Genomic DNA, 24,976 nt, shown 5'->3' with positions numbered 1-24,976 from the left:
ATACGATGACCCAAGAACTTAGTCTGTAACACAAACAAGGTAGATGAGACCAATTGACTTATCCTATATTTCATTTACAAGTCACAATCTTTAGCTCATAATTTATGTAAACTAAAATGCTAATTATTATTTGGAGTGAAGAAAATGAAAGGTTTCACATGTGTTCAGAGCACTGAATACAATTCTATAACAAAACTTCCCAACTGCCAGTCACTACATCAAGGACAAATGATGGTTTGATTAACAGCTATGGCAAAGACAGCTGTTTAGCACTTGGCTTCACCTTTTGGTTTAGGTTCTGAAAATTCCTGTGAACTTCTTCTTTCATCCAAACAAAATAAAAAATTTTGATATAGCCAAGATAACATGCCTAAAGAGCTACACTCCAAGTCTAATGATATTAGACTTGAAAGAAAAAGAAATGCCAGGGCTGTAATGTCACCTGCTCATTTTTCCTTTGTGCCATTAGAAAAATTTTACAAAGTAGGTTAATGTGTAAGGTATACTTTCCTGAACTCCTTAATACTTTTCATCCTTCTTCTTCCTTAAAAATATAGTGGCCAAAATAAAGGAAATTTGTGGAAGGCAATGATTAATCCAGAGAACTAATGTAAGTAGTCAGACAACTGGTCATCTCATCATCTTCAAGAATTAGCAGAAGATAATAAGATGGCAATGGGGAAAGAATGTAAGAAGGACGTGGAACCTGGCAAACCGCCTTGGAAGGGAAGGAAAAACAGAAACTTTTGGTTCTAGTTAAAGTGTCAATGAGAATATACTCTCGGAAGGAAAAAAAGTGTTAACAAAAATCTAGATAAAATAAAGACAAGTAAAAGTAGTAAATAAACTTAGAAATTGGAGTACTAGAGTTACCCTTACAAAGCTTACGAAGAAAGTATCTTTTAAAAATATTTTCTGGCCTAGTTGTCCTAAAGAAATTAGGAGAATAAGCCAACAATCAACCATATATTTTTACTGAACACCTAGTACATAAATGATGTTGTATAGGTACTGTGATTTTATTTATATTTTTAGAAGACTTTATTTATTTGAGAAAGAGCAAATATGCACACAAGCAGGGAGGTAGGGCAGGGGCAGAGGGAGAACCAGACTCCCTGCTGAGCAGGAAGCCCAATGTGGCTAGATCCCAGGACCCTGAGGTCATGACCTGAGCCGAAAGCAGAGGCTTAATGGACTGAGCCACCTAGGTGCCCCAATAATGTGATTTTAAAATGAATTTAATATAGTCTCTTGCCTCAACTCTAGCCGGGAATAGGGTTGGGGCACCAAGTCAAATATATAACAGATGGAAACAAAATGCTTAGGGAACCTAGAGAAAAGAAAAATTAATTAGAACACGGGTATGGCAAAAAAGGTTTCTTAGAAGTGATATTTGTACTGGACTTTAAAGAATGGGCAAGAATTTAATAGGCATAGACAGGAAAAGGTAGTGCAAAAAAAAAAAATAGAAGGAATACTATAAGAAAGGTATGTTAGAAAAAAGTGTAGGATATATTCAGGAAAATCCAAGTGTCTAAGTGAGATGGAAATCTAGAGTTCGTGATAAAGAGAAAGAAAAATGAGAAAAGCCTAGAGAAGCAGATTGGAAAAGAGACTGAGGAGTCCCTAAACACTACACCATAAGTTCATTTTTAGCAGTAAAGATTCAAATTATTTTGAGCCTTAGAAACACAATCTAGGTTCTTAACTATCAGATAAGCCTGCACACAAGTTAAATTTCACTTTAACAACTGTGCTGTCTTGCAGTCATCAATTACCAATGGTCCTTTGAAATTTAGAATCAGAATAAATGTAAAAGCTGGGTAAATGCTAAATTTTTTTTATTTTTTTATTTTTTTATTTATGATAGTCACAGAGAGAGAGAGAAAGAGAGGCAGAGACACAGGCAGAGGGAGAAGCAGGCTCCATGCACCGGGAGCCCGACGTGGGACTCGATCCCGGGTCTCCAGGATCGCGCCCTGGGCCAAAGGCAGGCGCCAAACCACTGCGCCACCCAGGGATCCCCAGTAAATGCTAAATTTTAAAGCAGATCCAGCTGCTCAATGGTCAACATGATTATAGATAAATAGGGTGACCATTTGTCATCTAAACTGGGATTTTTCTGAATAAACAGAGGCACTATTAATAATTATGCTAGTATAAATTAGGAACATTCCAAGCAAACTGGGATGAATGGTTAAACTAGTTATAAAAACTCCCAAAATCAAACGGACTCCTTTCTTATATTCTTTTCAGTGGCAAACTCCTACTGTGGAGCAGGAGGAGAATCTAGCATTTGATATTGAGATTCGTAACTATGGCATTTTAAAGAGACACATATTAAAAATGAATAACAACTATTTTTATAGTAGCAGAGACTTGAAGGGTGAATGACTTCATGCAAATCTGTGTCAGACTTCTTTACCTTAACTAATGATAACCATGAACACAAGAGGAACTATACATATTGGTTACTAACCTCACAAGCACATGTAGACCTTAGATGGTATTCCCTGAGTTTCTGTGTTTAATTTGAAAACTAGTTAATTTTCAACCATTTCAAAGCATATTGCTTTTGTTTTAATATAGTACGAGAGAAGAAAAATCTGTTTTGCTACAATTACAGAAAACACTTGATCGTTTGCAAAAGATTGTTATGTGGGTGGCTGCAACACTTGGCCTTTGACCTCTTGCCAAATACCATACCGCATGTGTTCTGAATCACCAGTAAACCCAGATGCCCTCATGTGAGGTACTCCAAATCCAACCAGAAATTAATTAAGAGACAAAACAATCCTATGGTTTTCATGAATGAAGCCAAGACCTTCTTAAAAATGGGGGAGAGGAGGAAAGAGCTTTAAATGGCTAATGTCAGGACTGTAGGAAAATAATTTAACTTTTTTTTTTTAAGATCTTATTTATTTATTCATGAGAGACACAGAGACACAGGCATAGGGAGAAGCAGGCTCCCCAGAGGGAGCCCAATGTGGGACTCCATCCCAGAACTCTGGGATCACATCCTGAGCCGAAGGCAGACAGATGCTCAACCGCTGAGCCACCCAGGCATTCCTTTAACTTCTAAATATTCATTCTGGTCAAAGTCTAAGACCTGATAAAGAAGGTCTTGACACTGCAAAAAGAAATCAAACTTTTGATATTAAAAAATACTTGTAAAAAAAAAAAAATACTTGTAACCACCTAATACCACAGGTTGGCCAACTTTTTCTCTAACAGGACAAATAGTACATTTTTAGGCTTTATGGACCATAGAGTCTCTGCTGCAAATATCTATACCTTCTAAAGCACAAAAACAGCTACAGGTAGTATGGAAATAAATGGAAGGGGCTGTGATCCAATAAAACTTTACTTACAAAAACAGGTGGTGGGGCTGGATTTGGTTCTATGGGCTGTATGAGAGTATAAGCTCCTTTGTATTATTCTTGTTTTTGGCAGTGTCTGGTACATAATATGTGCTCTGAAAATGTTCACAGATGAACCATATTATTTAATCAAAAAACATAAGCGAAATGTCTGAGCTATCTTGGTACATTGTGTTTACTCAATATTATTTGAGACTAACTTCCTAGTTATTTTGCGTGAGAAATACTTATTTCTAAAACTTTTTTTTCATTTAAAACACATTAATTGTAATATTAATCATGGTCATGTCACTACTGAACTTTGCTTACCAAAGATTAATACTAATTTTCTGGCTCCTTGGGGCCATTTACATAAATAGGTAATCTGATTACACAGTATAAGGACTAGAGCTGAAAGGTCATGTTGAGTTAAAGCCAGAGTTAATACCATGGCAAGTGAGAGTCAAAAGCAGGTGGAAAGAACCCTGCAGAGAAGACTGGTGTGCAGAGAAGAGAATGGAAGAGAAGACAGACCTGTTTGTACCATGCAGTGAAGATCTAAGAGATTTCTCTATTATAATAATAAATCTCCTTTTTATTAGAGCTTCTTTGAAAGGGCTTCTGTTCTTTGCAGTTAAACAATTCCTGACTAGAAAATGGATTATGAAACATTTTGGAGAGGAGTTAGTATTTGAGCTGAATTTTTAAAAAAAATGAACAGACAGGGAGATTCCAGTCTACATGGAGTAATAAGGAACAGATTTACCCTCCTGCCTGAAACAAAAACAACAACAAACCCCAAGTTTTCAGACATTAGACAATGGCTGGTAAGAAGAGTAATCCCTGACAGAGGGGAAACAAAGTGAGCCCTCTTCTAATAGCTACCTGCTTAGAGGGAGCCTCCAGGGAGCAGAGGTAGAAGGAAGCCGAGTGGAGACCAGCAACCTGAGGAAGCATGAGTCCAAGTTTGCTGGAACATGCGTGGTCAAGTACCAGAGAGGAGACAGTTGCAGAGAGAGAGTAGAGTAGACCTGGGGAGGGCTCCCTGAAGACTTACTGAGTAGTATCAGCACATGCTTGTGAGGAACCTACTCAAAGCAGCAAAAGAACTAAAAGGAGCAGAAGGAACAATTTCAGGGGGTCAGTGGCAGGAATAATGTGTTTCATCCAGAAAGGAAAAAGTCTCATCCTTCACAGGACATCAGGCAGGATAATCACAAGGTCACTCCATCAGTAATGGAGCAAAATTAGCCCTATATAAAGTCTACTCTGGTTTCACCTGAACAAGCATAAAAATAGCACTGAAAGTGTCAAACGATTTCCAAGTAACAGCGTCCTGGAATAAAACTCAAGAATATTTCTAGAAATACAAAATAACCCAAACATAAGGTTAAATTCATAATGTCTGACATCTAATAAAAAATTATCAGGCATGGAAATAGAATAATATGGCCCATAATGAGAAGAAAAAGCAGCAATAGAAACAAGCCAAGAACTGGTAAGTACTGGGATCAGCAAAGATACCAAGATAACTCTCTTGACTATAAATCCATACGCTGAAGGAAGTGGAGGAATGCTTGGACACATTAAGCAGAGATGCAGACAATATAAAAAGAATGTGAATCAAAATTTACATCTTACCAGAGATGAAAAATGTCTGAGATGAAAAGTACAATGGATGGAATTAATAGCACATTAGAAATGCCAGAATTAAAGATTAAAAACTTAAAAGCAGCAATAGAAATTACCCCAAATGAGGCACAAAATAAGCCTGAAAAAAAAAAAAAAATCAAAACATTAGTAACCTATGCAACAACTTGAAACAGACACATATGTGTAATAGGAGTCCTCAAGATGGGAGGATAAGTGCTATATAAAATTACAAAAAAAAAAAAAAAAGAGGAAAGTATGGGCTTAAAGTAGTGCATAAGAGCAAGCTGTAACAGATTATGGAGAAGAGGAAAGAAATGATAAAAGCCGTACATCTGGCTATAAATCTGACAATGGCAGACAAGTAACCTAGGTAGAAGCTGCTGACTCTAAGAAAGGACCAGGATTAGTATGTAATGGTAAGAAAAGAAGAGAGAAGTGAGAATATTTTAAAGAAATAATAGGAATTCATGATTAACTATATACTGGAAAGGAGAATGTTAGAGGTTGAAGTTTTGAAAAGGATAAGACTAAGTTTGAATCTCAGCTTCTCTATTTACTATTTGAACTTGGATAGGTTATTTAATCTCTCTCTGCCTTCATTTCCTCACTAGTAAACTGAAGATAATAGCAGTACCTAAGTAACAGGGCTGTTTTGATAATTAAAGGAGTTAAAACATGTAAAGTACTTTGGCATGTATTAAGTGCTTAATAAATACTGGCTACAGCAGTTCTCAAATCTTTTGGTCTCAGGACTGCTTTTCACTCTTAAAAGTTATGGTGGACCCTGAAGAATTTTACCTGGGTAATATCTGTTAATAATTACCATATTTAATTTCTTTAAACCTGAGAAATATATAAAATATTAACATTTTCATTCATTAAAAACAATAAACCTATTACATGTTAACATGAATAGCATTTCATTTTATTTTTCAGAAGAAAAAAATTGGTCGGAAGATAGAAACTGTTTTACATTTTTGTAAATCTCTCTAATGTCTGGCTTACTAAGAGAAAGCTGGGTTCTCGTATCTGCCTCTGCTCAATCTGTTGCTCATGTTGTTTTGGCTGGGAAAGACAACCAACCAATCTGTGTTATGTAGAAGTTAATACACCCAAAAAAGCTAAGATAGCATCTCCTGGGTAAAATGACTAAGTTTAAAAAAGGAGACAGCATAGTATTGGTTCTGTAACTCTTGAGAGTACTCAAGAGCAAAGTAAGAGATTACCTAAAAACTATTCTAGTCAGCTCACAAGAGTAAGCGCCCAAGAAACTATTAAATTTATCCCACATGGGTTTTAAGGAGCACTGTAGAAAGGATGGAACCATAAAGAATTCTCACGTAAGATAATAGAGATTCATAGTTCTACATGAATAGTAAGGAAATGCCTGGGCCTAAGCTGAGAGTTGGGAAAGTTCTAAGTCTAAGCCGCCAGATGTCCAAAGAACACAAAGGGAAAGAGAGTAAGGCCAAGTAATGGAATCTGGGGCAGGTGGGGAGTCTAAGGGGGTGCTGGTGCTCAGCAGAAGGAAAACAACTCTTTTTTTATGGCAAAAGATTTAAACAGATACTTTATCAGAGAAGATATGTGAGTGGCAAATAAGCACATGAAAAGATGTGCAGTATCCTTAGTCCTTAGAAATGAAAATTAAAACAGTAAGGTAGGATTTCATTCCCACTAGAAAGGATACAATTTAAAAAAGACTAAACCAGAACCAAATGTTAAGAATATGGAGAAATTGGACCTCTCATACACTGTTGGAGGTAATGCAGAATGAAATGCTACTTTGGAAAAGAGTTTGGTGGTTTCTCATGAAGTAAACTATATGACCCGCCATCTCATCCCTAAGTATCTGTAAGAGAAATGAAAAAATACATTCACATAAAGACTTGTAACATGACTGCTCACAGCAGCTTTATTTGTAACAGTCCAAACCAGAAACCATCTAAATGTCCAGATCCTTGTGAATAGTATATCCACATAATGGGATTGCTATATCCTTAGCAATATAAAGGAACATACTACTCATACATGCAAGAATATGGAGGAGGGTACAAATGACTACATATTCTGATTCCATTTACATGAAATTCTGGAAAAGGCAAAACTATAGTAATTATAATGTATATTGTAATTAGATGTAGTAATTATAGCGACAAGGCGGATGTGGTTGCTGGAGGTAGGAGGGAGGGAGGTTTGATTGAAAGGGACACAAGGAAACTTTTTAGGGTAATAGAAATGTTCTATATATCATGATTGTGGTGATGGTAGTTACAGGATTGCTACATTTGCCAAAACTCATCTATTTATATACTTAAGATTGGTCAATTTTGTTTCATGTAAGTCATACCTCAATAAAATTAAGGAAAAAGAACCAAAGAATGAACAAATCTTCATCTTATCAGTCACTCACCAGGATTTCTCAATGCATCACAGAAAATGGCAGTAGGTAGGAAGTACAGATATGGAAATCATTGACAAGAACAGGGAGTTGATAGGAATGATGCAGTCATAAGAAGAATATGCCATTTTTATTAGATTTCAATCATTCCAAAAATGAGATTTGCTTCTAAAATAGATCTTTATCAGTCCAAAATATGTTCCATTGTAATAGTATTTCTTTATGTTCTAAGACTATCTAGAAGAGAAGCATTCCAGACCTTTTCTGTCAGAAACTCTAGGTGCAAAGTCCCCAAATCTCCCTTTTAAATTGCTCCCAAAGAAATTATTTTGTGGAGTGCATGGCTCAGTCAGTAGAACATATGACTTGACTCAGGATTGTGAGTTCGAGCCCCACGTTGGGTGTAGAGATTACTTAAAAATCTTTAGGGGGCACCTAGGTGGCATATTTGGTTAAGTGACTGACTCTTAAAATTTCAGCTCAGATACTAATCTCAGGGTTGTGAGACCGAACCCTGCATGGGACTCTGTGCTGGGCCTGGAGTCTGCTTAGGATTCTCTCTCTCCCTGTCTGCTTCCCCTCTTAAAAAAAATTATTTTGCAAACTGAATCACAGAGAATCACTGTACTAGAAGGAATATACACATACGCACGTGCTTGTGTGTATACACACACACAAGGTTTGCAACTGCTCCAAGTGAATAGTATTAAATAGCATATGTGATTTCCTTATGAAAACACAGAATCATCATTACTTCATGGAGATGTAAGCAGCTCAAATGAGATCATCTGCAAAAACCACTTAGGATACTGCCAAGGTACTCAATGTATTGCTTGCCAATCATCCTGGACTTGAGTAGGGAGACAATTCTAAGTAAAGAAAAAAAAAGATCCTTTAACCATATCAAGTTTGAAGTTCCATGATTCTATATTGCTTCTGTTTCACCACTATCTACCTGTTAGTAGTAGGTGATAGCCACTTCAATTTTAATTACTATTTGTAATATCATGATATTTTCTTTAAATATGTGATTTTTAGAAAGCAGTATGCTAGGTTTTCCTCTTTATAAATTCTGTTGACTTGTTAAAAGATTTCCTATGTGCTTTCTCTGTACATTTGACTTAATTTCAAACATCTTTAAAATCAAGTCAAAATAAGACACAGTGAAGCAAAACAACATTAAGAACTATAGAGAACAAAGCTGAGTGAACAGCCAAGGTCTTTACCTTCAAGAGGTGGTTTGTGTATCTGTGTGAGACAATATACATAAAACTTACCATTTTAACTTTCTGAGTGTATAATTCAGTCATATTAATAAGCACATTCACATTGTTGTATAACCATTATAAGCGCATTCACACTATTGTATAACTATTATCATTATCCATTTCTAGAATATTTTCATCATCCCAAACTGAAACTCTGCACCCACTTAACAATAAATCCCCATCTCCCCTTTCCCCAGCCCCTAGTAATCACTAATTTACTTTCTCTATGAATTTAACTATTCCAGATACCTCATACAAGTGGAGTCATACAAGATTTGTCCTTCTGTCATAAGTTTTTTCCTACTAATTTTTACTGCATATCTAGGCACCAACCAAGCACTGAGGACACAAAGACTGGCAAACATACTCACCTGTCCTCACAAAACTTACACTCCAATAGGGAAGTCAGATAAGTCAAAAACAACTACTTGCATGTCAGTGTGACAACAGCTCTAAGAGAGGCACAAAGTACAATGGTGGCACAAAGGATTAATTAACTTTGAGGAAAGTCAGGAGCGTTTCACAACGGAGTTGATGTCTCAGGGCATTTTAAAATAGGAAGAATTCACTGAATGGACATTGTCATTTAATCCAGAGGAATGACATTCATTCATTCATCAAACCTTTAATGAGGAGCAACACTATCACCAGTGCTCCATACCTACCACAGCCAGGGTGTCTTGTCTTTCCTTAAGCTATAAGTAAATACAGAACCATGAGATATACCTCTGAGGAAGAGCAAGCAGTTCAGACTAACAAGCAAAGTGCCTGGGGAAGAAATGAGGCTGGGAAGGCATTCAGGTAGCAGATCATAGAAAAGTCATCTAGTGTTTTATTCTATACTGTAGGCCAGTTTCAGAACTTAATGGTGGCATCTGCCAGAAGTACATATTCCTAGACAACCGCAGAGGTTTTCGTTTCATGTCTGGGATAGACCTCAGGAATCTGAATACCTCCAGGTGATTCTAATACAGTCATATCCATGGACTACTTTTTGGGAATACCTCTGTAAAATACAGAAAGCTAATGATGGCTTCAAAAGAGAATAATATGGGATCCCTGGGTGGTGCAGCGGTTTGGCGCCTGCCTTTGGCCCAGGGCGCGATCCTGGAGACCTGGGATCGAATCCCACATCGGGCTCCCGGTGCATGGAGCCTGCTTCTCCCTCTGCCTATGTCTCTGCCTCTCTCTCTCTCTCTATCATAAATAAATTTTTTAAAAAAGAATAATATGAATAGGTCGTATGTTTTGGTTTATTAATTTCCCCCTTATTTATAAAGTAATATATGCTTTTATAATATATGAAAAAGCACAGAAAAGAAAAACATTACTCAAATCTACCATATTCATATTGTTTCATTATTTCTCTGTTTATATTATATGCACTTTTAAACAGAAGGATCATATTATACAGACTATTTTGAAGCCTATTTTCTTCACTTAGCCACACAAGGGAACATTTCCCCTCTATATTCTTTCTTAGATTTTTGAGGACTATATGGCAGACCATATGTAACATATAGATGGAACTACTCTTCATTTTTTAACACTTAGGTTATTTGCAGTTTTTCACCTACTTTCTCCTGTACCACTGTCAATATGTCCTCATTTGGACAAAATCTGGGTTTTAGAAAGATCACTCCAGTGACTTTATACGGGCTGAATTTGAAAAGAAGTGAATTCAGAGACAAGCTGAAAGACTATTATGATGGGCCAAGCTAATATAATGAGACCTCAATTAAAGTATTAACAATGGAAATGGACAGAGAATGGATTTGAAAGTCTACAATCTACATGTAAAGATTTGTCATCTGTGTAAGACTGTATACAAAAAAATAATTCCTTTTCTTCAATAAATATTTACCAAAGCACTGCAATGTATCAAAGAGTAATTACGGAGATAAAACATATCAGGATAAAAAGAACACTATGCATATGTACTTCTCTGTGTGTACATGTACGTGTAGGATCAGGGTTCCAATTGCATTTAAGGAATTCAGTCTTCCTTTTTATCAGAGGAAAAACAATTCCCTGTTCTGATTCTACAACTGCAGAAGCAGAGCCAGAAAGTGTCATAGTCGTCAACAAAAGCTTGACCCTCTGTTCTCAAGTTACATGCTGGGGCTGTGGTGGGAATTTAACACACTAAACAAGAAACTGCCCATGATCAGGTTTACTTCAATTTTTTAAAAGAAAATTGAAGCATATACTGGGGCTTTCTGCCAAAAAAAGCAAATGTTTCATGCATTTGGCTCCTTGTCCTTTTATGTGGCTAGTGTCCAATATCAACTTGGAGATGTCCCCATTTCAAAATCTGCCAGCTACTGAAACATGGGTCAAACAAAACATTTTTCCTTTCTATGAAAAAGTATAATGTATCATGACAAGGAATCTTACTAGGTAAAGCGGAGCTCACATAAAAAATGCTTACAATGAACCAGTTCCCCCTACTATCTTTTTTTTATACTAATACCATTAAGCTTCAGATTTCAAAAAGAAGGGCTTTTTTTATAATTAAATATTAGGTTCTTGAATCACATATATCACTAAGATTCTTTAGTAAATCTGACAATCCTCAATTAGTGTAAATGAAAAAAATTAGAAGCATATCTTACTTTCCTTTTGAGATAACATTCCTTTATTCATATATCATATTTTTTCAAAACCAGAGAGATCTTATTTATCACTTCTGATCATTTGAAACATATGTATATATTCAAAAAACTTTCCCATGCTATGAAATTTCTAAGTTTCATTTATATTGGTTGGTTTATTAGTTTTTAGTGATCTCAAAGCTTACATGCATTAAAAAAAAAAAACCTCCTTAAAAAAAAAAAAAAGGCATCTCATCTATACTTCCAAAACACCTTCTCAATTAATAGACCACAAAAACCCAAAATACTAAAATTGATTACTAACTTGTACTTTACTTCATGTCTAGTTAATTCTACATAGTCCTAGGAGATTAAATGTATCTGGGTCTAGCTACTGGATAATACATAGTATTAATTTTTAATTCCAAATTAAATATATTCTACTACAATAACTTAAGGTATAATTCAGAATGAAAACCAGTAAATTTCAAGTGATTAACACAGAAAAATAAGACATAAAATTAAAATGTACTTTAGCTGCCAAGTCACTGAAATTATTACATTATATTCTATCTTCACAACAGTAGCCATAATCTTGGGCCATATCTCATTATCCTTAAATCTAATCAGACTGCTTTTTAGTTGGTACAAAATATATCAACATATTTTACTAATAATCAAAGATCTCAGGACATGCCCAAAAAAGTACATGCCTTTATAGGATAGCTTCGCCTTCTAAAATAGCAATACTTCGAGCAGCCCGGGTGGCTCAGCGGTTTAACGCCGCCTTCAGTCTAGGTCAAGATCCTGGAGACCTGGGATCGAATCCCACATAAGGCTCCCTACATGAAGCCTGCTTCTCCCTCTGCCTGTGTCTCTGCCTCTCTCTCTGTGTGTCTCTCATGAATAAATAAATAAGATCTTAAAAAATAAATAGCAATACTTCAGGAATAGCAACAATGATTATGATCAAGGAAATCTCCCTAAAAGATAATCTCATATCAGAAAAAAAAGATAAAAAGATTGAGGGGGAAATAAGAAAAAACTTATAACGAATCGTATAAAAGCTATGAGACAGCATCTTACAGTCTAACATCCATTTAACTAAAATTACATAGAGAAGAGAGGACAATTCAAAAGAAATAACATGAAGAGATAATGGCTGAGAGTTTTCCTCATTAAATAAAAGATACCAAACCAAAGAACCAAACAGTTCAGAGAACACCAAAAAAAAGCAAAAAGACCAAAAAAAAAAAGAAAAAAAAAAAAAGGCAAAAAGACATCATGTTCAAAAGCAAAGGCAAACTGGGGTGCCTGGGTGCCTCTGCCTCCAGCTCAGATCATGATCCCAGAGTCCTAAGATCAAGCCCCACAATCAGGCTCCCTGCTCAGTGGGGAGCCTGTTTTTCCTTCTCCCTCTGTCATCTCATTCTCTAATAAATAATAAAATCTTAAAAAAAAAAAAAAAAGGTAAAGGCAAACCATATCCAAAGACAAAGAAAAAAGAGGGGGGGAAATAAAAAGATACTTTATACACAGAGAATCAAAGGTAAGAATTACAGCAAAACTACAACGAGCCAGACAACAGAGTGGTATCTTTCAAAAGAAAAAAAAAAAAGGCAATCTACAATTCTATACTCAGCAAAAAAAATATTTCATAAAAAGGAAAGATAAAATTTTTCAGAAAAACAAAAACTGAGACAGGGCACCAGTTTTGCCCTACAATAAAATAAATGTTAAAGGAAGTTCTTCACACAGATGGAGTATGATACCAGACAGAAACTTGGATCCACACAAAGAAATCAATACCACTAAGTGTGACATAAATGAAAGTAAATACAAAAACAAAAACAAAAAAACAAAAAAAGTAAATACAAAACTTCATTTATTTGTAATTGCCCTTAAAAGATAACTAAAGTCAAAATAGTACCAACATATTGTATGTTGATAGCATATATAAAAGTAAAATGTATAACAAAAGTACAAAAGATAATCAGAAAGAATTGGGAGTCTTCTAAGTACATAAGAAACAATGTACAATTCTATGTGATAGAAGTCTTTGGTTAGCATTTACAAATGTATATTTCAAACCCTAGGGCTGCCATTAAATTAATTTCAAAGGTATAAATAAATAAGCAAATATTGGAGAAAAAGGAAATATATAATATCCAAATAGTCCAAAAGAGGAAAAACAAATCAAAGAACAGAGACAATAGAAAACAGCTAGCTCAGTGATAAATTTTTAGTCCAATCATATTACCAATTGCATTAAATGTAAACAATCTTAACACAAATGAAAGATAAAGATTATTAGACTAAATGAGTAACTCCAACGATACGCTTTCTACAAAGGAAATCCATATAAAAACATAAATGAGTTGAAAGGAAAAGAACAAAAAAAGATATTTTGGGAGGCAATTCTCCATGGGTCTCTGTTGTGGTAGCAGTTTTTGAACCTCCTTCTAAGTACTTTAACCTGAAACCATCTCCCATCTGCAGTTCTTCCTTATTAATAGTGAATAATATGGAGATCCAGGAATCTCATGTCTACTGCCAGGATCTATGAAATTTCTGACAAATTAACTCGTTAGCTTGCAAGAAGGTAAAATTTCAGGCCCTTCAAATTCTTGATGTATTCTGGGGCACCTAGGTGGCTCAGTGGTTGAGCATCTGCCTTTGGCTCAGGTTGTGATCCTGGGATTGAGTTCTACATCGGGCTCCCTGCAGGGAGCCTGCTTCTCCCTCTGCCTGTGTCTCTGCCTCTCTGTCTCTCTCATGAATAAATAAATAAAATCTTAAAAATAAAATCTTGATATATCCTGTTAACATTAATATAAAAAAAAAAGCTGGAATGGCTATACTAACAACAGACAAGGAAGATTTCAGAATAAGGAATATTACAGGGATAAAGAGGCCACCTCACCACCAAGAAGACATAATAATTCTAAATATATAAGGCCCTAACAAAACTTCAAAATACATGAAGCAAAAACAGACAGAACTAAAACAGAGACAGACAAATCCACAAGGTGGAGAATTCAACACATCTCTCTCAATCTTTGCTAAAACAAGAAGATGATAAAGATATGGGAAAATTCAACTTTACTATGAGAGAAAACATACAAACTCATAATGAGATATCATTTATACCTGTAAGAAGTAATTTAGAACTTAAGAAGTCTGACAATTCTAAATGTTGGTGACAATGTAGAGCATCAGAACTCTCACACTCTGCTGGTGGGAATACAGTTTGGTAGAACCTCTTTAGAAAATAATTTGGCATTACTTAGTAAAGGAGAGGTATGCACACTCTACCCTCAGCAATTCTACCCCTAGTATAAACTTATAAATTTTTACAGACATGCACAACAGTTTTCATAACAGCATTGTTTGTAATTGGGGATAAAGAACAGGAAACAACTCAAATGTCCAAAGACAGGCGAATGAAAAAATAAAATTATGGTATTTCATACAATGGAATACTATATAACAGTGAAAATGAATGAACTACAGCTATATAATTCCACATGGATGATGTCCAAAAAACAATGTTGGGAGGAAAAAAAAAAAAAAAATCACAGAACAAGCATAAGTTCCAAAAAGATAAAACTAAACAATATAATGTTTAGGGATATATATATACACATGAGGTAAAACTGTAAGGAAAAGCAAAGAAATGATTAACCAAAATTATTAGATAGGAGAGGAGGAAGCAATCAAATACTTCAAAGATATCTGTAATAGTCTATGTCTTACCCTAAGTATTAAAACTGATATATTCTATTGTTATATTCTTTACATATATTAATCTATATTATACATAGAGAGTATCTATATGACATATTTATAATTTGAAATGCTTACAAAGAATAAGCAATAAACACAGATTCACTCAGCAAAATATTAAGAACAAGCCAAAAAAAATCATGAAATACAAATATAACACATTAGGCCCAACTAAACATTCAGACTCACATAACTCATAAAAGCCACTTGGTTTTATAACCAAGTGGATATAAAACATGAAACAATGTGCAAGCAAAGCAGTGTGAGGTAGTTTCTTTTCATCAGGAGTCTTCACAGCAATTCAGGGGATATTCCCTTTGGCCTTCCTCAGGTAACAGGTAAGTACAAGAGGATGAGATCATGAGGACTGGTGCCATAACTATCCTAGCTTGGGAATACCAAATAGCAACAACTATCTCCAGTCCGATGGACAGTTTCCTAAGCCACAAAACAGACTTGGTTAAGAGTTATCACACCCAGGGAATGTTTTACACCTAAAAACTTAAACCCATGGAGCATAGTTCTCTCCATTCTGGATGTTAAATTAGTTTCCATCATTGATAAAATCACCGAAGTCCTAAGGGCCTTTACAATCTGGAGACTTTCAAATAATGAATGCTCTGGTCAAAAACAAAACAAAAAATGGGGACACCTGGATGGCTCAGTGCATGTGCTGTCAAATAAATAAAATCTTTTAAAAATTACAGAATAGAAAATAAATGAAAACAGAAACATCATCTCATATTATGCAGGAATAAGTTTTCTTCCACATGACAGAAAGGATGTGCAGTAAGAACAGGGGAAAAACTTAAACCTCAACCCAGGAGAGGCATACATGATGAATGCTTTTATCTAAGTGGGCTGTGCACAATTATTAATTCTAAGTATCTGGAAGGGTGATTCTATCAGCTTAGCAGTGGAAAACAAAGACAACTAAGTAGACTTTCCATACTCTGCCTCCTGGCAAATACCAAGAACGGATAAATAGCCTCTTGTTCATAGATGGATAAGCATGGGACCTATACATTCAGCAGAATGGATAAAACATCTTAAATTGTCAATGAAAAGAATCTGTGATAATTTACATTAAGAAAAAGAAGAAATAAAAAAAGAAAAAGAAGAAATGTAGAAAGTATCTGCTGTGTGTCTCAGGAAGAGACAAGAAAATTAATTTCCTATAAAGCATCTTTTATAAGGAAAGATACTAATTAAAAAGACCAGGAACAAATAAAAACATAATAGACATATGCAGAGTAAGATATAAACCTATGGAACTCTAAGAGGTAAGAAAAAAGAAAGGAATAAACAACAAAAATAAATTCCACTAGTGATAAAAAAGAAAAGACTCAATATTGCAAAAACCTATCAGTAATGTAGAAGATGAAAATAAAAATGTTCACCAAGAATGCAAAAAGACAAAGTTAAAAATAAGAAGGAAAACAGGTATAAAAAAGAAATGTGAACCAATCCACCAATAACAAGTAATTAAAAAAAAAAAAAGCCTTAACAAATGAAAGCAATATTCAAAGGTATAATAGAAGAAATATCCCAAAATAAAAAGCACCAGCATCTCTACATCAAAAGAACCTTCTTGTCTCAAAGTAAAAGAGACCAGAATAATGGTCAGAGAATTGTAAAGGGAAAGTCTGGGACTTTCATATTGAGCCATGCTGTCATTAACACATGCAGGCAACAAAAAGCCATTTTCAGATATTCAAGGACTCAGAAAAAAGTAATCCACATGAATATCTCCCAAAAAATAGTACCTGAAAACATATTTGTGGCAAAAGAAGGAAATTTAAATTGGAACTCAAGAATGGGTATAAGAGGTATGGTATAAACAGATTTGTGGTAGTACTCCATATCAAATTAATATGTAGAGCGGAGTCCAAATTGTTCTACTGAAATTTAATACAGAAGCTTAATTTTTTTTTGAAAGAGGAGATACACAATTTAAAATAATCAAAATTTATAAGTTAGTCTTAAAGATTAACTTGGGAAGCTGAGAGTGTAAAAAAAAAAAAGCTAAATTCCTTGTATTTCATAAAAGAATATTTTTATTTGTTCTTAAATTTTTAAATTACAACTACATTTCTATATATATGCTTTTAAGATGATTTCTGATCTGTTTTTTTAAAATCTATACTGCAAACAGCAGAGTAAAACAAAATTATTAGAAAATATAACATTATAGGAATAAAAATCAAGCATATCAATTATAACAAATTTTTATTGTCTAAAACCTTTCTATTGGAAAGAGCCTCAGATGGGGTTAAAAAAATGAATGACATAAAGAAAGGTTAAAAATAGTGACAGGCAATGATAGTATCATGGAAATAATAATACTAAGAGGAAACAGGAATAACTACTTTTATGTGGGACAAGAAGTAAGATTCAAGAGAAAAAAGAATTAAAGGGTCTCTTTAAATTGAAATAAAGATGTTTATAGAGTTACTCAAATATAGTCCAAGACCTAGCTAGCTGTTACATGTTACAGGTCTAGAACAAGGTAAGTATAAAACTTGGAAGCAAGCATTTAGAATACTCTTACAGCAATTTGGCAGAGGAATTGTATATCTGTTTAATACAATAATAATAATAATAATAATAATAATAATAATAATAAAAGCTTGTATTTCGCTTATTGGTTTTTCTTTGTTTTATTTTTCTAGTAATTCACTTCTAATGTATTTTATTAAAAGTATCAGGAAAAAGCTAGATTCTTTACCACAAATAGTTTGAAAAGCACAGCCATAAGAGATCTGTTATGAAGTTTTATGTGCCAAATAACTCAACATCAAAATATACAAAGTTAAAACAATGAAAGATGCAAGGTAAAAATGAAGAACAAAATAAAGTGGGAAGCAATTTCATTCCATGACATATTACATAAAAAAAATAAGTGCACAGAGGATAAAAACAAATTATGAAATGTCAAATTTTCTTTAGGAAGTGATATATTACAAGACACCCCTTAAGTTTAACATCAGCTTTTCAGAAGGGAAAATTACTGTATTAAATGTATACATTGTAAGATGTATTACAACCTCAGAAATGTTAAAATTTCTTTTAGTCAAGGAAATAGTATGTCCACAATTTATCAAATAAATGAAAAACTTTTTTTTTTTTTTACTGTATAGTTGACATACAATATTATACTAGTTTCAGGTACACAACAGTGATTGAACAATTATATACATTATGAAATGCTATCATTTAATTATTGTTACCATCTGGAAAACTTTTTAATTATCAATGAAACATTTATAAAGATATTGATGAGATAACAGACCCTAAAGAACACTTCAACAACTTTGAAAAATTAAAACTAAAGCATGGCAAAAACTGGTATTCTACCATTCCCCACTAGAGATCACTTAAGGATTTCTGTTTGTTTTTGGATGCTGCTGGGCAGAATTATGTATGAAGTAAGGGCTTGCCAACTTTAAAAACTTATGAAAACTACATTAAAAGACTCAAAACACACTCATCTCTACAGCCTTGTGGTTTTCTAATCCCCTTTTATACAGAAGGGGTGGGGTGAGAAATCAAAGTATTTCACAATGTTAGATGCCGCACAGGAGGTCACAGATGCTTTTGCTACCTTCTTCCTAGCTCCCTACCACCTTACCAAAAATGTAGGACATTGTTTGGATTGTGGGCAGAATTACTGCCTTCTCAAAAAAGGTCAGAGTCCGTTGTTTTTCCTCTGTTTGGCCCACTGGGTAAAGGCTAGCCTAACCTAGGCACCCTAATACAGCTATCTGGTTGATTAGGTAAATGAAGCCATCCTAGACCAACCAGCTTCCAGCTGACCTCTTGGCTGAATAGGTGAAGAGTTATATATGAGTTAGAGCACTGCTTGAACCACTACTACCATATATGTATGTGTTGTATATATTGCGCACACGTGCACACGCGCACACACACACAAACTAAACTAGACAAGACTCAGAGCAACAGGATTCACCAGTTATCCTAATAATACAAAGTTTTTTTCCACCTATGCTACACGGTCTATTCATCTTAAAATAACCCCAAGAGGGGTGGTGGTCTCAGGATAGAACACAACTTGAGAAGAAAAAAGTAAACAAAAGATAAGATCCTTCTGAAACTATTCATTTTAAGTCACAGCACTTTAAAAGTTCTCTAAATAAGTGATAGTATCTTTTTCTTCCACTCTCATACCCAATATTTAAAACTCAACTAAATGTGATCTAAAGTCTCATTTGAGATATAAAAGTTCTTTATAAAATGAAAAAATATTTAAATAAAATGTATTTACCATAACAATAAACAAACTGGGAAAAATATTCAAAGTCAATGCATAGAGACCAATTTTCCTATTACATGAAGAGCTCCTTGGAATCAATAAACAAAAGACCCAAAAAAGTGAATAAAAGATAAACATGTAGTACACTGAAAGGGAAGTACAAATGGCTCTCGAGCATATGGAAAGACACTATATTTCACTTGTAATAAATAAATGCAAATTAACTACACAGCGATCCATGTTTTTATCTATTAGATTGGCAAAGATCAAAACATTTGAGAACATAATCTTGGTGAAGAGATGGAAAAAGTCTCATATTGCTGGTGGGAGTACAGATCAAAACAACCTCTGTGTTACACTTTTCCTTCTCTTGAAGATATTCTTGTAAGACATTTCAAAATATAGTACGCAAGATATATTTTGTCTTGTGTGGGCTGTTGGTCATTTTCAGAAAACTGCTCTAATTGCCTGCTTTTATAGAATTCTATTCATATAACAGAGCAGATAGGTAGGGAAGTTTAAGAAACTTGGATGATGAACATAGTAATCTTGTTCCATCTGCTGCCCACCTGATACCTTATTGTGCACTTAGTGAGTGCTCAGTATATATTTGTTGATTAAATGGGACCAGGAATAATGCTGAGCAACGATGAGAATGGAATAAAACAAGAACAAGGGATTAGCTAAATTTATCTGAATTATTGAATAAATTTTTAAACACTATCTTTTTCAAGGGTAAGGCACTGACACAGTGACAAATGTTTCCTGAACATGAGTCAGCTGGCAACAGTGGTATAGATTATTACAATAATGAGTCACATACTCTTAGGAAACCTCTTCCACACTGCTCTGGGCTTGGCCATGTGATATGCTTTGGCCCATGGGACAAGATAAAATATATGGGGCTTGCCTTCACTTGCTGCTTCCGTAAACCCTACTGCTGCCTCCAGCTGAAGGCTAGCCTGCGGGAGACACATGGCCAAAGCTCGCACCAATACCCATACATATGAATGAAGCCATCCTAGACCAACCAGCTTCCACATAAGCACCACGTAAGCAGCCCAGCCAGCAGCAGGGGCAAAACTGCTTACTTGAGCCCATCCCAGAATCATACGCTAACAAATAGTTTATTTTATACCACTATGTTTTGGGAAGGTTTGTCATGCAAAAACCGATACGAGTGGATAGGGGAATAGGATTGGTGGTGATAAAGGAAAATTTATGTTTTACCTGTTTGTTAAATTTCACAATGAGAATATATGCTACTTGTTTAACCAAACTAAACTTATAGAGATATTTTATATCCGACTGATATTAGAGTCAAGTCCCACTATCACCTTAGGAACACATATACATAAAACAAAACAATCCAGTCCAAATGGGAACATGAATTTGAGAGGAGACATTAATATTGCTCAGGAAAAAAAAGGGTCAGTACAGAGTAGCAGGGTATACTATCATACACACACAAAAAAGTGAGTAAGTATGTATTCATGGTCACGGTCATGTCTCAGTAACAGCCATTATCAAATTCCAAAGTGTTAGGTCACATACATCTGAGATTTTGCTTTCCTACTTCTTCTGTTTAGGCTAATACACATTCCCTCATTTTAAACCTCACATGCTATGAGGTAAATATATGCTGAATAACTTTAGGCAAAAGTTAATTAACCTCTCCAAGCCTCATTTCCTCAACTGTAAAATGGGGATAATAGTACCCATTTTATAGAGCTGTAAAAATTAAAATACGTAGAACTGGGCACATAGTAAAGGGTCAATAAATGGCCTATAATCTGTTAATAGAATGATTTAAAAGTAATGTCTTTTGACTGACCTGGTTTCTATTTTAAAATCATTAAGCATCATCAACAAAGGTGTGATTCATCAAAATTAATTTAAAAATCTTTCTAATGACTTCATGAAAAAAGTTAAAAGACAATGTTGTTAAAAACCAAAACAAAACATACATATAGGGAAAATATGAAGAAATTGAAACTCCAGGCAATAATGAATTCACCTGGCCCACATTCCACAATCCTAAATAGGTTTAAAAACCAAAAGCTTCAATTTTTGTGTTTTATGAATTCACAAGAGGCAAAAACAGAGCAATAAATCCTATTGTCACTTTTGTGACCTCTGGCACACATACTTTCAATTCTTTCTACCACCATCTTTAATAAAGGCGGCAATGCTGAAGGCTTTGGAAAACAAGGCTCTTTCTGAAGAAATAAACATAACCTAATCTGCAGTATTGGAAAATTTTAGTTATTCCTTGGATCAATGGCTTAAGATTGCCTCTTAAACAGGTTAATTACCTAGCCTGAAGACATATGAGTTAGTGACCAACAACAAAAAGCTTTATACCACAATGTGCAGGTATTTTCGTTTGCTCTATTGTGAATAATTAATAAATGCTAAAAAAATTCCATTTTTCATTTCAATTCAATTATTTTAAAGAGTGCTTAGTATATGTGAAATAATGTGGCAGATTCTGGAGTTAGAAGGGTAAAGAAAGTAACACATATTGATATCATGCCACACATTTGCTGATTATTGTTTAATCATAATAATCCAATGAGGTAAAACTTATTACCATGTCGGATTCCCTGCATGGAGCCTGCTTCTCCCTCTGCCTGTGTTTCTGCCTCTCTCTGTGTCTCTCATTAATAAATAAATATAATCTTTAAAAAAAAAACTCATTTTAGGAACATCTGGGTGGCTCAGCCAGTTAAGCGTCTGCCTTCTGCTCAGGTCTTGATCCTGGGGCCTGGGATGGAGCCCTGCCCTTCTAAGTGGGAGTCTGCCTCGTCCCCTGCTCATGCTCTCTCTCAAATAAATAAAATCTTTTAAAAAACAAAACAAAACTCATTTTACAGAGGAGGAAATTAAGGCTCAAAGAAGTAAAGTAACTTGACCAGAGTCTCTCAGCAAAAGACAGTGTAGGAGGGTATGGAGCAGGGGCAGGGAAGCACACAGGGCAGTGCCATGTGACTATCCCTACAGGCAAACACAACACTAAGTGTAGTTAAGTCCTTCATCAGCAATGTGAAAGGGGGCTAAGACTATGAGAAGCCAAAGAGATAACCTTTTGGGAATGGGCAGAGGAGTCACAAAAGGCTTTAAAGAGGTTAATATCTGAGTTGTTACTTTAAGGATGAGTAGGATTTATCAACTTCAATGCCAAAGCTTACCCCCAACCCCCCTCATCCCCAATATATTAACCAAAATAAATTACTTACTTGAAATTGAGAAAAACAATTTTGAGAGAAATCTTCCTCAGATATATTATTCCATAGTTTTAAAACAAATAATATGATGACTGTTTAATTTTTAGGTTGCTTTTATGTGGCTTGTCTTGGTTTTTATTCTGAAATGAAATTTAGATTAGTCATTTTCTTGTTCTGAGAAACTAAGAGTATGCCAACATGTTTTAACTTCACATTTTTTCACATATCAACATGTATTCTTACTTACAAAACCTTTCGTTTCACCATCTCAAACAAAACCTAATTTAATATATAAATTACTTCGAAGTGTAAATATATATGCAAAATAAGATATTTCTTTTAATTATTGTTATATTTCCTTGGTAATTGTAATAAATGGAAGAAAAATAGAAAACTCTCGGTATATTGTTACTTATTACACAAGCATTTTTGAGGTAACACGCTCTCTTTTATTGTTGGAGTCGTTTATATAGTAAATGCTCTCTCAGCCCAAAGAAAATTAAAAAACTACCCCCAAGGAAATGGACCTCAAGTTCTTAGTATTTCCCGCAACTATGGTACTAAAAGAAAACATAATTGGACCAAAAAAACCCTAACATTTACAACAACAATTACCACTCTTTTTTTCACAGAATTTCTTTGCTAGGCATACATTCAATTTCTGCTGCAGAAAACAGTCCAGTTTGCCAATACTCATTAAGCAACAAAATAATTTTCATTGAAAAAAAATATTTAAAAAGCTACAGAGAACTGGAACACAGAAGGTCATCTGAAAAACTTAAAAAGAAATGACAAAAAAAAAAAAAAAAAACAAAAAAACCACCCACACACCAAAAGATTAAACAGACTTATTAAGAGGGTTTTATTTTTACTTATGATTTGTTTTATTCTCAAAAATGTATCTCCTTTATATTTAAACAGTGGAGTTTAATTGCCTAAGACACCTATCCTGCTTTATCTGTATCTTACCTGGAACCTATAAGTTAACACAATTTACCCAAAGTTTACCTTACCTCCCATTATTTCCTTTCTTATTTATTCTTATTATTTCTTATTATTATTGGTGTTAAAATGACAGCCAGGTACCAAAGTAATATACAACATACTATATCCCACATCTTAATAAGTTGCTAAGTATTTCTTTGAAATGTCTAGGGCTAATGACAATATCCTTTGAAATCTGTTTAACCCCAACCTCCTTAAACCTGAATCGATTTTCACTTTTTTTATTGAACAAATTCTCATCCAATCAAAAACAAGACAAGAGAAAATTATAGCACTAGAGGAACTTGAAAAGATCTCCTGGCACATTCCCTTTCTCTTTGGAAAACTATATACGTTCAATCCTAGTATCAATTTTTGTTTATATCTGCCCTAAATTCCTCTTGCTATACACTCTAGCCTTTGTTTTGTTTAAGGAAAGAACTACGGTCAACACAAAACAAATCCTGCTACAGCCTATCCTACAAGAAGATTCTAAGCACTACTGGACAGAGTATGACCTTAAAGATTTCTAAACTGTGTACGTGCAGGTCTTCTAATCATTCCTCTAAGATTCAGTACATTCACCTTTAAATTATCATCAATGTCTTCTTCCAATTCTTCCTCAGGTTTGGGGGGCCAGTGTGAAGCAGAGAGAGCTAAGAGTCATAGATCCTTAGTTTTCATACCTAGCCCACACAACCAACTATAGGACACAGGACAAATCCTTGCACTTTCTTATCTAGATTTCAGTTCTCTTTACATAAAATGAGAGGATTTGACCAGAACAGTGTTTCCCAACTTTTTCCATATTGTAAATAATATTTGTTCAGCACACAGACCAACAAAAGGACATTTAGAAGCATCAACATGGTACTTGGTAAAAAAAAATTTTTTTTTAAATTATCATTTTCCTTATATAACTACAGAAGAAAATTAAAACTTAAGTGAGATTTTTAATAGTATGAATTTCAAATCCAACCTTTTTCACATAAGGAATAATATTTCAAAATAATAATGATGTTTATTTTTGTGGAATATACATGCACCATTAGGCAACCACCTTGCAGCAAGCTAAATGACACATCAGATGCACATGCCTAGGAGATCCAATACAGCAAATACAGAAATTCAGGCCTAGAACTGTGCTCCCCAGGGCAACCAACATCCCTGCCACCCTGTGCTCTCAATATCAGTGGGCTACACTCTGCACTGGGTGACATATTCCTCAGGCACTCGGAATATAAACTCCAGTAGTAGCTCCATGGTCCATTCTCCACAAGAGGCAGCTGCATACTCTGTGGCTAACTGAAGTAGATTCCAAGTAATAAAGCACCTCCTTTAATGGACTGAAGATATCAAAAGGAGCAGTAACTGTAAGTTATTGCTCATGATGTTATCTGCTTAAAGGAACCCACAGCCTTCCTTTAGCCT

The 24,976-nt window shown here is 34.6% G+C and overlaps 1 protein-coding gene across 6 annotated transcripts in view; it reads right to left on the bottom strand.

The window, feature by feature from the left end:
• The window catches only part of REV3L (REV3 like, DNA directed polymerase zeta catalytic subunit), a 177,340-nt gene that overhangs the window by 145,166 nt on the left and 7,198 nt on the right, over positions 1-24,976 (bottom strand). Inside the window, exon 2 of one of the 6 annotated variants that reach the window (XM_072831738.1) lies at positions 22,574-22,701. The exons of 4 other annotated variants lie outside the window; for them this stretch is intronic. The gene's annotated coding sequence lies outside the window, so the exon portion shown is untranslated. Of the gene's footprint in view, positions 1-22,573; positions 22,705-24,976 lie in introns of those variants that run through there. One more of the 6 variants, XM_072831737.1, reaches the window with a different exon arrangement.

Source organism: Canis lupus, chromosome 7 (genome assembly GCF_048164855.1).
Source record: "Canis lupus baileyi chromosome 7, mCanLup2.hap1, whole genome shotgun sequence".
Classification (NCBI taxonomy): Eukaryota; Metazoa; Chordata; class Mammalia; order Carnivora; family Canidae; genus Canis; species Canis lupus.
This window is presented reverse-complemented; position numbering and strand designations above follow the sequence as displayed.